Source organism: Harpia harpyja, chromosome W (genome assembly GCF_026419915.1).
Source record: "Harpia harpyja isolate bHarHar1 chromosome W, bHarHar1 primary haplotype, whole genome shotgun sequence".
Lineage (NCBI taxonomy): Eukaryota > Metazoa > Chordata > Aves > Accipitriformes > Accipitridae > Harpia > Harpia harpyja.
The window spans coordinates 3,838,541-3,852,378 of NC_068968.1; the positions used below are offsets into that span (position 1 = coordinate 3,838,541).

Below are 13,838 nucleotides of genomic sequence, written 5' to 3' on the forward strand. Positions count from 1 at the left end.
CTTCTCACTGGTTCAGTGTAGTATATTTAGTCTGGAAAATCTATTTTTCACAAATAATTCTCAAACAGCATATTTATGAGGTACTTTACTCAGAAGCAAGAAGCCAGAATAAAAGTGGCTACCAATGAGCGCAGAGTATTGTCTTAAAAAAAAAAACAAACCAAAACCCAAAACCATTAAGTAAATACTTTATGCAGTATATTTTAATGTTTACATTCCTAGTTTCCTTTCTATTTTATGCATATTAGTTAATAAAATATGACTGCCTATAGCCCTTTGCCAGGGCATAATACCTGACTTGGACAGATTTGTTCAAACTGAATCTTAACTTTGATTTCAAATCTGCAGTAACATATGACTCAACAGCAGCAGAATTTAACTCAATTTATTTAACAGCAAATTAAATTGTCCTACTGATGACTGTACTATTAACTGCTAAAAAGCAAACACTTCAAATTGTATGATGAACTGATAAAGGTATGAGGAATAGCCAGAAAGCTAAAAAAAAGAGTGTTTTGGGTTTTTTTATGATTAAGTATATATGTCTCTCTGATCTACTCATAACACTGTTGATTGAAGGATTTGGATCTGATCCCAGTCACAAACTAGCGGACATAACCCACACGTGGTGGATACCTAGTTTGTGGTAGCCTAACATCACCAAACAACTTGCCTGATGAGAAAAGTATTACAGAATGTTGGTATTAAACTGATGGATACATTTATTGTCAATACGACATCCACACACTGACATTTTCAGTGTAGGGAAGTTCTTCCCTGAACTTAAAAGGCTGTTCAAAAGGAGAAGTCCTGTATGTCTATAAGTTTTTTCAAACTGTGGAGGAACAGATCACCGTCAATTTTATTTCCATACTCCTAGCTTTTCTCAGGCACTCACAGCACCACAAATGGTTTCAGTACTCTGTACATTGTATTCCACAGAAAGCAACTTAGCAGAGCTTTATTTAAGGGACAGGATGGTGTGCTGACCTGGTAGCTGGATAAGTGTTAATAGCTAAAGAAATTACAGTTACTGGAATATTTTACAGCAGTTATTTTATAAACATCTCTGCTACTTTTGGCCAGATATTAATTTTTTTTCCCAGCATATTCAGCAGAACTATCAGCACTGTCAAAATCTATTTAAAGCTATGCCTCGTGTTATCTTTCATTGGGATTGTAAATGTCAATGAGGCACAAATTACTCTCGCCACATCTATGGGTCACTTTCAGTATCCCAGACTTGAAATAATAAGACATCTGTTTAATTTTTAAGGAAAAAATGCGACACATTCATTTAGGATAAACAAAAAACTCGTTCAGAGTAGAACACTATTAATCTCAGTCTAGAAAATGTACAGATGAACATTTCCCACTGTGCATAATGCATTAAATGTCTCAATTTCACAGAAGAGCTGAGCAGTAAACTTGCCTCCAGATGACTGAGTCTGGAGCTGGTATTGCCAAAGATGTATTAAAAGGTAAATATAAAAAGGCTCAGCCATTAATTGATCTACATGGGGACAGTTATCACATGTCCAATTCTTAATCTAAAACTAACTTGGTATAGGTAATATAAATTACAGACATGTAATTTTCAAGATATCTGGTCAGCATAATCTCCCCTCCCCTATGATCATGTTGTCCTTGGAGTAAGTTAGTACCTGTTCCCTGTGCCAAAATGTTCTTTAGGTCTAGTTAGTGGCAAATACAAAGTGAGAAAGCACCACAGAAATTATTTTTACCACCCAGGGATCCACTATCCCAAGCCCAGGGTCCCACTATCCCAAGCCCAGGGTCACACTTAAACACAAAGGGTTTGAACTCTCCCTTGGTAACGCAGTGTTAATATGGAATCAAATATGACACACGCTGTGTGTGTTGTGGTTTAAGCCCAGCTGGCAACTAAACACCACGAGGCCGCTCGCTCATTCCCAGTTAGGCTTACTTCAGCCTCCAATACGGTTAGCTCTTGGGATCCCCCTGTCACACCAGAAATACAGATGGGTTCTGCCCCTTTATAACTCGATGGTATTAGAGTGCACTGTGCACCGGTGTCTACTAGAGCCTTATAATCCTGTGGGTCTGATGTGCCAAGCCATCGAATCCACACAGTCCAATAGACCCAGTTGTCCCTTTCCTCCACCTGGCTGGAGGCAGGGCCCCTGGTCAGAGTATCCATTACCCACATATTGTAAAATTGACTTAGAAGTCCCTTCAAGAGGATCAGAAGTAAGATCTGCCTTTCTACTCTGTTTGGAAATTGGAGCGGCATTTTTCCTGGAAGAATCCCCTTTTGTAGTGTTTTTTCCTCACTACTCATGTACCCATGCATCTAGGACTGAGGTAGGTTCTCCATCCCACTTCCTCATGTCCTCTCCGTGGTCACGCAGGTAAAACCACAGGTTAGCCCGTCGTGTGTACTTTCTATCTCCTCTCTCTTGGGCAGAGGAATGCTTACTCCTAATAGCTGCAATGCGGGCCTGTACAGGTGGGGAGGAGGACAAATCCACTTTCAATTGCTGGAACTCCCAGGACAGTTCCTCTACAGCTGAGACAGAGGCCCGTAGGGAGGAAGAGAGACTTCCTTCGTATTGCCGGATTTGGACAGCCAGTTTGTCCACCGTTTGTCCATAGCCTTCTTTCCAGGACGCTACTGCAATGAGTTGGCATAGGTTGGTGATGCACTTCGTAGAAACTTCTGCCACATGGGTCGTGTGCATTGGACTTCATCTGGATCTGTGGGTAACTGCTCGTTATCTGGATCATTATAAATCACCTCCAGCATGGCTAATTCCCTCAGGTACTGGATACCTCTCTCCATGGTGGTCCACTTACCTGGTTGACATGTAACATCTTCCTTGAAGGGGTACCTTTCCTTCACGCCTGACAGAAGTCGCCTCCAGAGGCTGAGGGTTTGTATCCCTTTTCCAATCACCTTGTCAATGCCCCCTTCCCTAGACAGGGATCCCAACTGCTTGGCTTCCTTACCCTCTAATTCGAAACTACTGGCCCCATTATCCCAGCATCAGAGCAGCCAGGTAATCCTGGATGGCGGCTGAAATCCTTTCGCATATCTCACAGCTCACTCAGGGATAAGGATCGGGTGATTATTTCGGGTTCTGCCTCTTCCTCCTGTTCTCATGATGACCCTGGTTCACCTTCATCCCTCACTAAGTGAACTGATTTCTTTCTTTGTGTATTTCTTCTTCTGTTTAGGGGCGACTGACACCGGCACGGGTTGGTTCTCTGGTTCAGCTGCAGTGCCTGTCATGAGGTTTGGAATAGCTGCAGTGCCTGTCGGTCTGTTTTCCCTCCCTTCCCCCTGAGGGTGCTGCATAATATCAAGCAGTGTTTGGTAGATACTGGCCAGGGCCCAGCACAGTGCAGTGAGTTGTGCGTCTCTGGAATAGCCACAGCATTTTCCTTTCAAATATTCTACCACTTCATGAGGGTCCTGTAGTTGTTCGGGAGTGAAATTGCAAACCATTGGAGGTGAGAAGTTCTCTAGATACCTGCCCATATTCTCCCACATGCCATGCCAGTGATGACTATCCAGCCTTGGGGCAGGTCTCTGGGTGGTATTCTTAAAAAATTTTTGTGCAACCTTAAACAAGACCTGAAACACATTCAGGAGACATAGCCCTAACAGCATGCTGGCTTGTGCATCCCAAGGGTATTCAAAATTCTCAAAAGCTGTTGTAATTAGACTGAATGAGAAAGGGGAGGTGAAAGAGCGGGAAAAAGTATCCCCTTGTCTTCCCCATAGATTGCATGCGATTACTAATAAATTCCAATAGAAGGCGCCTGAAGTACAGGCATGACAGCAATGCTGCATACAAATACCAGCTTAACCTCATGACCAGTGATGTAATCATATCATAAGTCGACATTACCCAGTACAGCAAAATGATAGTCCTGATCCCTCTCCCAGAGGTGATAAACATCACCGCAGGGAATACATAGTGCATATAAAAACTTATATAACACCACCATGTGAACAAATGAACCAACATTGTGACCAGTGACTATTAAACTAATGTAATGAATGCTTGTAACAAATTCGTTTTAACATGGTCTGGTCAGATCTGTCATTATCTCAACCCTTTGTGCCCCACATTGGGCACCAAAAAGGACTGTTCTGGTTTAGGCCCAGCCAGCAACTAAGCACCATGCAGCCGCTCACTCACTCCTACCCCCCGGTGGGATGGGGAGGAGAATTGGAAGAAAAAGGTAAAAACTCGTGGATTAAGATAAGGACAGTTTAATAGGACAACACAAGGAGAGAAGAAATAGCAATAACAATAATACTAATAAAAGAGTATACGAAGCGAGTGATGCACAATGCAATTGCTCACCACCCAGAACCCGATGCTCAGCCCATTCCTGAGCCATGATCCCTCCTTCCCCTGGCCAGCTCCCCCAGTTCTATACTGAGCATGACATCATATGGTATCGAATATCCCCTTGGATAGTTTGGGTCAGCTGTGCTGGCTGTGCCCCCTCCCAGCTTCTTGTGAGAATTAACTCTGTCCCAGGCAAACCTAGGACAGTGAGTAACAGCATTTCCTAAGGATCAGGATGCTGGGGTCCTTCCTGGAAGTTAAGCAGTATTAGCCTTCATTTACAAATAGGAAACTGAAACACAGTGAGGTTACAGAGGGTGGCAGAACTACTGAGTGAGCCAGTGGTGGAGCTCAGAAGCGAGGCCAGACCCCGTGTTCAAGCTGTGCGCTCTAAGTGCTAGACACACTTCTTGCACTGCTACTCGCAGAGGAATAAAGAACGAGCAGCTTAGCTAGGGAATGACCAGCTTGTGGGGCACAGAAAGCCAATAAAACAGAGCACAGCAGAAAACAAGCTTTCTGTATGGTTGCGTTGCCATGCTTCAGCTATAAAATGGGAGAAGCCATTCATAAATTGTTTTTCAGGTGTGTTTAACTTTATACAAGAAGGCATGGTAACCACAACAAAGAAGGTTTTGGTTGAGGAGGTCCCTAATAACTCTAAGTTACACCTACTTTACAAACATTTTTACAAGTAGCTTTTCACTATCCTGACCTTTTTATTTTCTTAGTGGAATTGGTATATCCTTAGACAAGCTTCCCAAGCAGATTCATGGTTCAATGAATGCATCTAGAGTTCCACCATCTGGTTTTAGAAACATTAAAAATATGGACATAGGGTGGCAATTTTTACCTGTTGCACCACAACCAAAGCAAAATGTCTCTAGAATTTATCTTCTATTTAATAACATTACATTTGTGTACACTTAGACAGGAATAGCCAATTAAGTCTCATAAAACTGCTATGGTACACAGCAGCTGTAAAGGCTTATGTAATCATTTAACACTAGATAACATCTTTCCAGTTCCACAGCATGAGCAATCATGAGTCTGAATCCCTTATACCACAGCATATTTCTGTGATGTTTGATTCAAATTTACCCCACTGTAATCTGATTAAGCTTTCAGTAATACCCTCCAGGTATGAATTGGACCCAATACATAAATTCAAACTAGATGTCATTGAAGTGTCAGTTAAACCAAGATTTGTTATCTACAATGTTCTGATATGTATTTTCAAGTTTTCTCTCCCTGGAAAAACACAGAATTTTTTCTCCATTTGTTTCAATATTGTGCATTTTAAAAGTCAGGCAATTAATACTTCAAATAACATTCTAAATGGGAAATGTCTCATTAAAATACAGTAAAATAATTTTTTTTTTTATCAAGGAAAAATGGTTTTGAAACACTTCTACCAGTCACTGAGCCCTTTGTCTCAAATGCTGGCTATTAAAGCTTGGTAGAAATGGGCATGAAGCCATCAATTTACATCAGAATTGAATTTGACAGCTTTAATTCAAAGATTTCTATTGTTTTGGGGAATATTAAAATATGACGATTGGGATCCAAATCAGAATTCTGTATACTGCATATTATCATTATCATCTTCTGTAGGAATGGATCATGGGATTTGTGAGGATTATCTGCAGGGCGCTACAGGATACTATTGATCACTCTGCTTAGCCAACATTCATAATAAAGTCACTTGCAGGTAAGATAAAAGTTATCACACTACCTCAAAGGACAGCAGGGGATGGATGATGCTTCAATGTCTCCCTCAGCTCAACTGCAAAATATTACCTTCTCCAGCCATCCCAGCACCTACACAAAATCAGGGGATACAGAGAAAACTGATGAGTTCTGGAACAACAAAGGTCACTGACAGCGGGAAGACAACAAAACAAAATCCTAATGGGCATCCTGACACTGCCCTCCCTTGGGGAAGGCCACCTCAGGAAAGGCCACCAACTGGGCAGTCTACACAATGGCCCTGAGAGGTGCACTTGGGCTTCTCACTTAAACAGCAACGGCTGTCTGAAACCCCTTGTGTCGCTGGGGGCTTGCCAAGCTGCAGGATCCTATGCTAACCTTGACATTAGAATGCACAAACACAGATTTAAATGGCAAAGAGAAGTCAGGGCGACTGATCAAGACTCTTTTTCAGTGCACATCCACAGTGTAAATCAGCTGGACTGGAAGAAAACTCAGAATTATCAAGAGGAGGGTATGGATGAGTAGTATCTCACTCCTACTACTTTAGACAATAAATTACAGTGTAGTAACTTATAAACTGGCAATTTTAAGAAAGTAGCATTTCCTTTTTCTTTAAAAGGACAGTGTGTAACATTCTCAGGAAGATGGCATGCTGTTAAAAAAAAAGTACGTCATTTGTTATGTTCAGAATTCCTAAACACATTATCACTCCCATGATATTTGGCACAGCAGTATCATCTAAAAAGGTTTTGAGTTAGTAATACTTCTATATTTAAATAAACATAATATTAATTCAACATGGAAGGTTACTTCTTCCCAAGGTTGCAAGTCAGCTTTTTAAAGTATTTTAAAAAGTCAGCCCTGGTGCTCACATTAATTGAGTAATTCATAATAATTTCGTTTCTAGTGGGTGGGACTATGAAAAGACGACCAGATTTCACAGTATCAGGCTCTTTAAACAACCAGAAAAAGGAAGCAGTCTGCAAAAAACTACAAGTATCATCCAAATAAATGCTGTATACATTCAGACTGAATGCTTGGGCTACATAGCCCTAGCCTTAACAAGAAGAAAGTAATATTTTAAATGAGAGTTTTCCTTGACTGAGTGCTAGCACTGGCTTAAGAAAGAGCAGCAGCAATCTTGATTTGTACCCATAGAATTTTCTTCCTTTTATGTGTATTGTTTTAATGTATGGACAGATCCCTAAACAACATAGAATTGAATGCAAAATGGGATAGAATGTGAGTGAAAAATTCATCATATTTCTTAGGAATCCTTCTTCAATGCAATGTGCAAATACCAAAAGAGAAAATCCTTGAACTGAAGAGAGAGAAAAATTAAACAGACATTCAAAAATAATAGAAGGAATTTTTCATGCAAACCCAAGAACAATAAGCAATAGCAATCAAGATTAAAATAAATAATTCTATGTGTGGTTAGCTGAAGTGAAACCTGTAAGCAGGGTTCTCTCCTGATTCATATAATGAAACAAGAGAATTAGATAGGTCCATACATGCTAAGTCTTTACCTTTTACCCCATAATATGCACAGCCAAGTTCTAATATCCCACTTTTCAGAAAGACCCTGCTCACATTTTATGAGGCTGAGGATCTAACTGATTGTCCCATTTATATATAATTCTATAAGGAGTCTTATGTTGATTTAACTGTTGATTTTCAAAAGAACTCTTAATCTCAGAGAGAATAATTGACTAGTGAGCTACAACTTGCTTTTTCAAAAATAAAGGGACACTTCAGACTGAAACAAAGTTGTAAAGTCTAAGGCTGAAATGAGCTACCAAGCACTACTGACAAATTCCTGTTTCAAAACACTCGGTAGGGTATTAGCAAGTGGAAATGATCTCCATGTGACAAAGTCAGAATCCTACTACAGTAGGAAAGGGAAAATTATTCTAGTAGCCTTTCCAAAGTATTTTGAAATCCTGTTCAACAGCAGAAAAGATCTTAGCTACTCTATGGGCAACAAAGGGAAATGTCCTAACTTCTGATTACCTAATTGTACTCAGAACATTTTGTTTCACTCTTGGTAGCAAATAGTGATAACACAGAGACTCCATGCATTGACACTGTTTATTTGCAATATTGCAATTTAGAACAAGCCACATGAGCATGAAGACAGTTATATTTGCACTTGGCTCTGACACTTCATTATGTGTGAAAAAGGGGCAGTACTGCACATAAGGTAATGAGCTAGATGTTTAAATGGCAAGTAGCCACCTTTTCAATGATTCTTGGAAAAACTACAACTTCAGCAAAAGGAAAACATAGATTTGTGTGAATAAACTATACAGGTGAGGTTTTTTCAGAGACACATTTTTTCTCAGAAACACATTTGTTTATTCTAACCCATGTGGCAAACGAAAGGATTGCAGCACTGAGTTAAGATAAGGCCTATCCAGGACTAGTTTGCTTCCCAAACTAAGAAACAGACTCAGCTCTTGATTGGGCTGTCAGGATCTGTGCCTATTTTCTCTCCTCAGCACATCCCATGCTAACCTATCAAAAAATAATAAACTGGAAAAGATGAGATGGATCCAAACGTGCCAAAAGATCTTTTGGTCTTCAGAAGAGCATCTAAGCAAAGACCCAGTGCTGGAAAAATCCCGTCTTTGTGAAACCATTCCTGGCATTTTCAGACAGAATCCTGCAGCTGGTCTTAAGGTAGGCAGGACGAGATGCTGCACTAGGTATCAGGGCAGGAATCTGCTCCCCAGGGAGAGAGCTAACCAAAATTAACCTACTGCTTAAACAGAATGCCTGGGAAGCACATAGGCTCCCAGGAGATTTCAGCCATATCTGGAAGGTAGACATTTTACTGTGTATACAGATCACTCACTGCCTCACCCTCATTAAATCAAATGAACAGCTCCAATACAATGCTGCTGAGATGGAATTAACTCCACATTAGGACTTGGGAGTTGTCAGATTGAAGGGAAATGCCAGAGGCCCTGTTACCCCAGAACAGGGCAGGCTCAAACTTTCCTGTGTTACTCGTTAACTTGATCAAGGTTATTTCATCCTCAGAAAGTGAAGAGATAAGGTAGGTAGAGGAACAAATTAGCATGTAGTTTTATGTTCACTGCAATTGCCTTTCTCCACTTCAATGTGTGGTCTCCTAACAGAGGAAATGTGGGACAGTAGCCTGGGACTAGATGGATACCAAGCACTGCCACTTCAGTTATGCACACTTTTAACCACATGGTGATGCACCTGCTTTTTATAGATGCACACATACATGCATGTATATACAGTCATGCTGACAATATGCTACAGTATTTATTTAAATTGATCTTAAACATACTAAGGTTATAATTTACATGGACACTTGACACATGCATCAAATTTGAGTCTAAAAACTAAGATGAATGACCTTCTAGTGGCTGTGCACTGAAAACGTACAGAGTTATTGTGGCTCTACAGCCCAGCATTAACTTGCAGAAATGAGTTCTCCAGAGAACTTGAAAAATATTTTCAGTGTGGCTTACGTACTGCGCACACGAAACATGAACATAAAAGCTTGAGAAGTTGAGAAGGCAAAGCCAGCTTAATGCTTAAATTCAGAGGAGGCATAATATGCTTGCTCTTTAGTTATAAAAACTACAACTGAATACTTGTAATAAGCCACATGTATATATGTCCATATGAGCTGATGGGATGCACATAGGAGTGCTGAGGGAGCTGGTCAGTGTCACTGCAAGGCCACTCTCCATGATCTTTGAAAGGTCATGGCAACTTGGGGAGGCTCCTGAGGACTGGAAGGAAGCAAATGCAGCTCCTTATCTTCAAGAAGTGCAAGATGGAGAACACTGAGAACTGAGGGCCAGTCAGCCTCACCTTGATTCCTGGGAAGGTGATGGAGCAAATAATCCTGGAAAACATTTCGAAACATAGAAAGGACAAGAAGGTGATTGGGAGTAGTCAGCATGAATTTGTGAAAGGGAAATCATACCTGGCCAACCAGCCTTCTACAATGAAATGATTAGCTTGGTGGATAAGGGGAAAACAGAAGATGTTGTTTATCTTGATTTTAGCAAGGCTTTCAACACCATCTTCTGTAAAATCTTCATTGACAAACTGATGAAGCACAAACTAGATAAGTGGACAGTGGACTGAAAACTGGCTGAAATGCCAGGCTCAAAGGATTGTAATCAGTGGCACAAAGTCCAGCTGAGGGCCAGTCACTAGTGGAGTAGCCCAAGGGTTGATGCTGTGGTCAATGCTGTTTAATATCTTCATTAATGACCTTTTTCACTGTAGAGGTGATCAAACAGTGAAACAGGTTGCTCAGAGAGGTTGTGGAGTCTCCATTTCTGGAGATATTCAAAACCCAATTGGACATGGCCCAGGGCAACTGCATTAATGAAACCCCACTCTGAGCAGGAAGGTTGGACTAGATGATCTCCAGGGGTGCCTTCCAACCTCAGTGATCCTGTGATTCCACGTTTCTGTATATTTATATACAGAATTGAAAAATTGCTGGCAGCAGACAAAAAAGAAGAGGAGGATATCAATGACATGCTTTGGAAGAAAGATGGTAAACTATGGACACCCTGTGACTGCATGGGTAGCTCACCATATATGGCTGCCTGAGGAATCCAGACAGCTGCTATGGAGTATCTTTCTTTTCTGGATCCAAGGGTGGTGATACTTACCTCTCCTTTTTTCTCTTTCTTGTCTCTCTCTCTTATCTCTTCCTCCTACCTTGTTGTTAGGAATATTTTGCTATGGCTGTTAGGTGTCAAGTTTTTTATTCGAAATATCTGCTACGCCAAATTTAGCCACACTTGTGTTATAAGTCAACGTTAAATAAAACATATTTTGAGCATTTAGGAGCCATTGTCATGACTCCTGCCCTGGGATTCGCCAAGTGAAACGGGGTGTTGAAATTTTCCCTGTCCCTCCTGAGTCATTGTCGTGACTCCTGTGTGCGGCAACGGACTATCTAAAAGATCACCTCCCCCAAGCCCACCGAGTGGGATGGGACAGGGAGGAACAGTGTGCATTCCCCCCAAAACCTTAACTACCTTTGAACAGGTTAAAATGCATGGAATTAAGAGGGAACTACAACATGCCCTAGGTTTGCTAGTATTCTGGAGGAAACATATCCCCTATTTCTCTATCATAGCCTGCCTCCTCTATGACTTAACATGCAAAAGAGCTGCTTGGGACTCGACCCCCATTCATGAGGAAGCTCTGAAGCTGTTAATCTTTGAGGCTGGGGTATATCAGGCCTTAGGGCCAATACACCCGATAGATCCACTCCACATCGAGTGGGGTTTTGCAATTCACGGACTGTCCATACATACGTGGCAATGCGGACCAGAAGGCCCAACTTGGCCTTTTGGATTCTATTCACGTAGCTTTAAAGATGCAGAGAAATGATACTCTGTTTGGGAAAAGGGCCTCTTTGTGGTCAACCTAGCTTTGCAAGAGGTGGAAAAAATTATATGGCAACAACCAATTATCCTAAGAGGGCCCTTTAATGTTTTAAAACCAATATTGGCAGGAACCCCACCCCCTGTAGGAGTCACACGGCGAGAAACCATAAGGAAATGGTATGCACAGCTAGATCATTATTGTCACACGAGGCAGATAGAGGAGGGAGCACCCGAAGTAGTCCAAATACAAGATCCACCCTCTGATCCACCACAGAGTGCCCCCCCCATGCATAAAGCCTGCTCCTCCATTCAAGCCCCACCTTTAAAATGTATGATTCACTGATGCATCCTCTAGGAGAGAGGGAAAGGTGTGGAAATATCGAGCAGTAGCCCTACATATTGATTCAGGGGACCGAATTGTGACAGAAGGGGAAGGAAGTGCTCAGATAGGGGAGTTGATCGCTGTGTGGAGTTGTGGAATGATTGCTGGAGGTGACTTATCAATATGACACCCTCCCCTCAAGGGAAGGTGAACCTCCAGGGTGGAATGCAGTGGACACGTAAAGAATCGGTTCCATGGTAGTTCCCTAAGCAACATAACCTGCAACTTTTAGATGTTAGCAACACCAGGGGAGCTTGGTGTGCTGACTCTGAAAAGTAACACGGAGGGTGGAGTGGAGTAGACTGCGGCCAGGCTCTATGATTGCAGGGATAGGGAACTGGAACGATAGGAACAAGAACAGTTGGTCCCTGCATTGAATCCACTGAAGCAAGGAGGTAAAATAATGGGGGTTCTGTCAACCTAATGCCCTACTTCTGATTTATATCACACGTGCCCAGTTCTAGGGTATTGGCATGCAACACCATGTCCTTTGGGTGAACCTTGCTCATTACAATATCATTATAATACCAAAACACACCTCCATCCCAAAAGTTACCCACCTCCAAGGTGCAACCACCCCCCCACGGAGCATGTGCTCTGAATTTTTCCTAGCATATACCTTTAAAAGCAAAGTGAGAGAACTTCATACCAATCAAAGGTATGTATGACTAGAGTCACTCAAGCTCCACCTAAAAGGAAAAATAGAATAAAAAGACCCCAAAAGAGGAAGACTGTTAGGGAAGATACCATCATAGACAAATTGGGAGGGCATTGCTGACTTCTGGGATCAGTCGACGGGTTGAACCTCTCTTCTCCCCCCATAGGGACACCTATTGGGTGAGATTCGAACACTCGGCTGTACCGAGTGCTTCCCCGGGAAACTTAGAATTCTTTAGAGCTCTTTTCTTTCATAATTTTATGCGCTTGTAGACGACTGTATTATCATTTGCACATACTTTGCAGACAGTGTATTTATCACCAGCAATCCAAAAGAACCTGTACTGTTGCTTTAATAAACTGCGCTGCTCATTAATCTAGTCATGATAGTTTGCTAACGCAACCAAACTCCCTAAGTCTGGTAATTCTCGTGCGTCGAATGTGGCTAAGCCGAGAGTGCAGAGTGCTGTAAGTGCATCTGTCGTTGTGCGACTGGACTTATAGCGCTGAATTGGACATTACTCAGAAACTAAACCTAGCCGCCCCCAGCCCCTCTGACATCTGAGGATAAGCTGGAATGCAAGGGGGTTTATTTTCTGCCAAATTCCTTTACCCTTTAACGCAACAGGAGTGTATTTACCAAGGAAGCCGAGACTGAAGAGTCAGTATTTGTTTATACAGATTCATATGCTGTCTTCAAGGGATGTACGGAATGGCTCCCATTTTGGGAACAAAATCAATGGGAGGTCAATTGGATACCAGTATGGCAATAAGAAAAATTGGAGGAAATCTTAAACATTGCTAAACGGAAAACCTTCCTAGTAGGATGGGTGGCTGTGCACCAGGCAGGAAATCATCCAGCTCACCTTTTAAATAATCAGGTGGATTCGATGACCTGCTTAGCAAAATTAGCTGTAGAAGGCGAAGCAGAGAAATAGGAGCACTTATTAGAGTGGTTGCATGTAAAGTGAGGTCACTCAGGGAGCAAAGGTTTATTTAAAGAGGCAGTAAGCAGGGGATGGTCTGTAACCAGGGAATTGTGCAACACCATTATTTCAGCATGTGGCTTATGCTGCACTCGATTAGGAGAGCACAACCCCCTTAAGGATTGACCCCTACACTTAAGGGATAATAAAGGGTTGTGGGATACTTGGCAAGTAGACTACATCGGTCCCTTTCGACTCTCAGAGGGAAAACAATATGTGTTGGTAGGGGTCAAAATAATTTTGGTACTAATCCAAGCGGTAGCAGTCCAGCAAGTGACCAGAGATAACACAGTAAAAGGCCTGAAATTATGGTTTAGCTACTTGCCCACACCCAAATCAACCCAATCAGATAACG

At 41.8% G+C, this 13,838-nt stretch overlaps 1 protein-coding gene across 5 annotated transcripts in view; it reads right to left on the reverse strand.

The window, feature by feature from the left end:
- The window catches only part of LOC128136277 (growth hormone receptor-like), a 231,411-nt gene that overhangs the window by 102,039 nt on the left and 115,534 nt on the right, over nt 1-13,838 (reverse strand). For 4 of the 5 annotated variants that reach the window (XM_052775535.1, XM_052775534.1, XM_052775537.1 and 1 more), the window contains one exon: nt 6,082-6,167. The exons of the other annotated variant lie outside the window; for it this stretch is intronic. The gene's annotated coding sequence lies outside the window, so the exon portion shown is untranslated. The remainder of the gene's footprint in view (nt 1-6,081; nt 6,168-13,838) is intronic. 5 annotated transcript variants of the gene reach the window in all.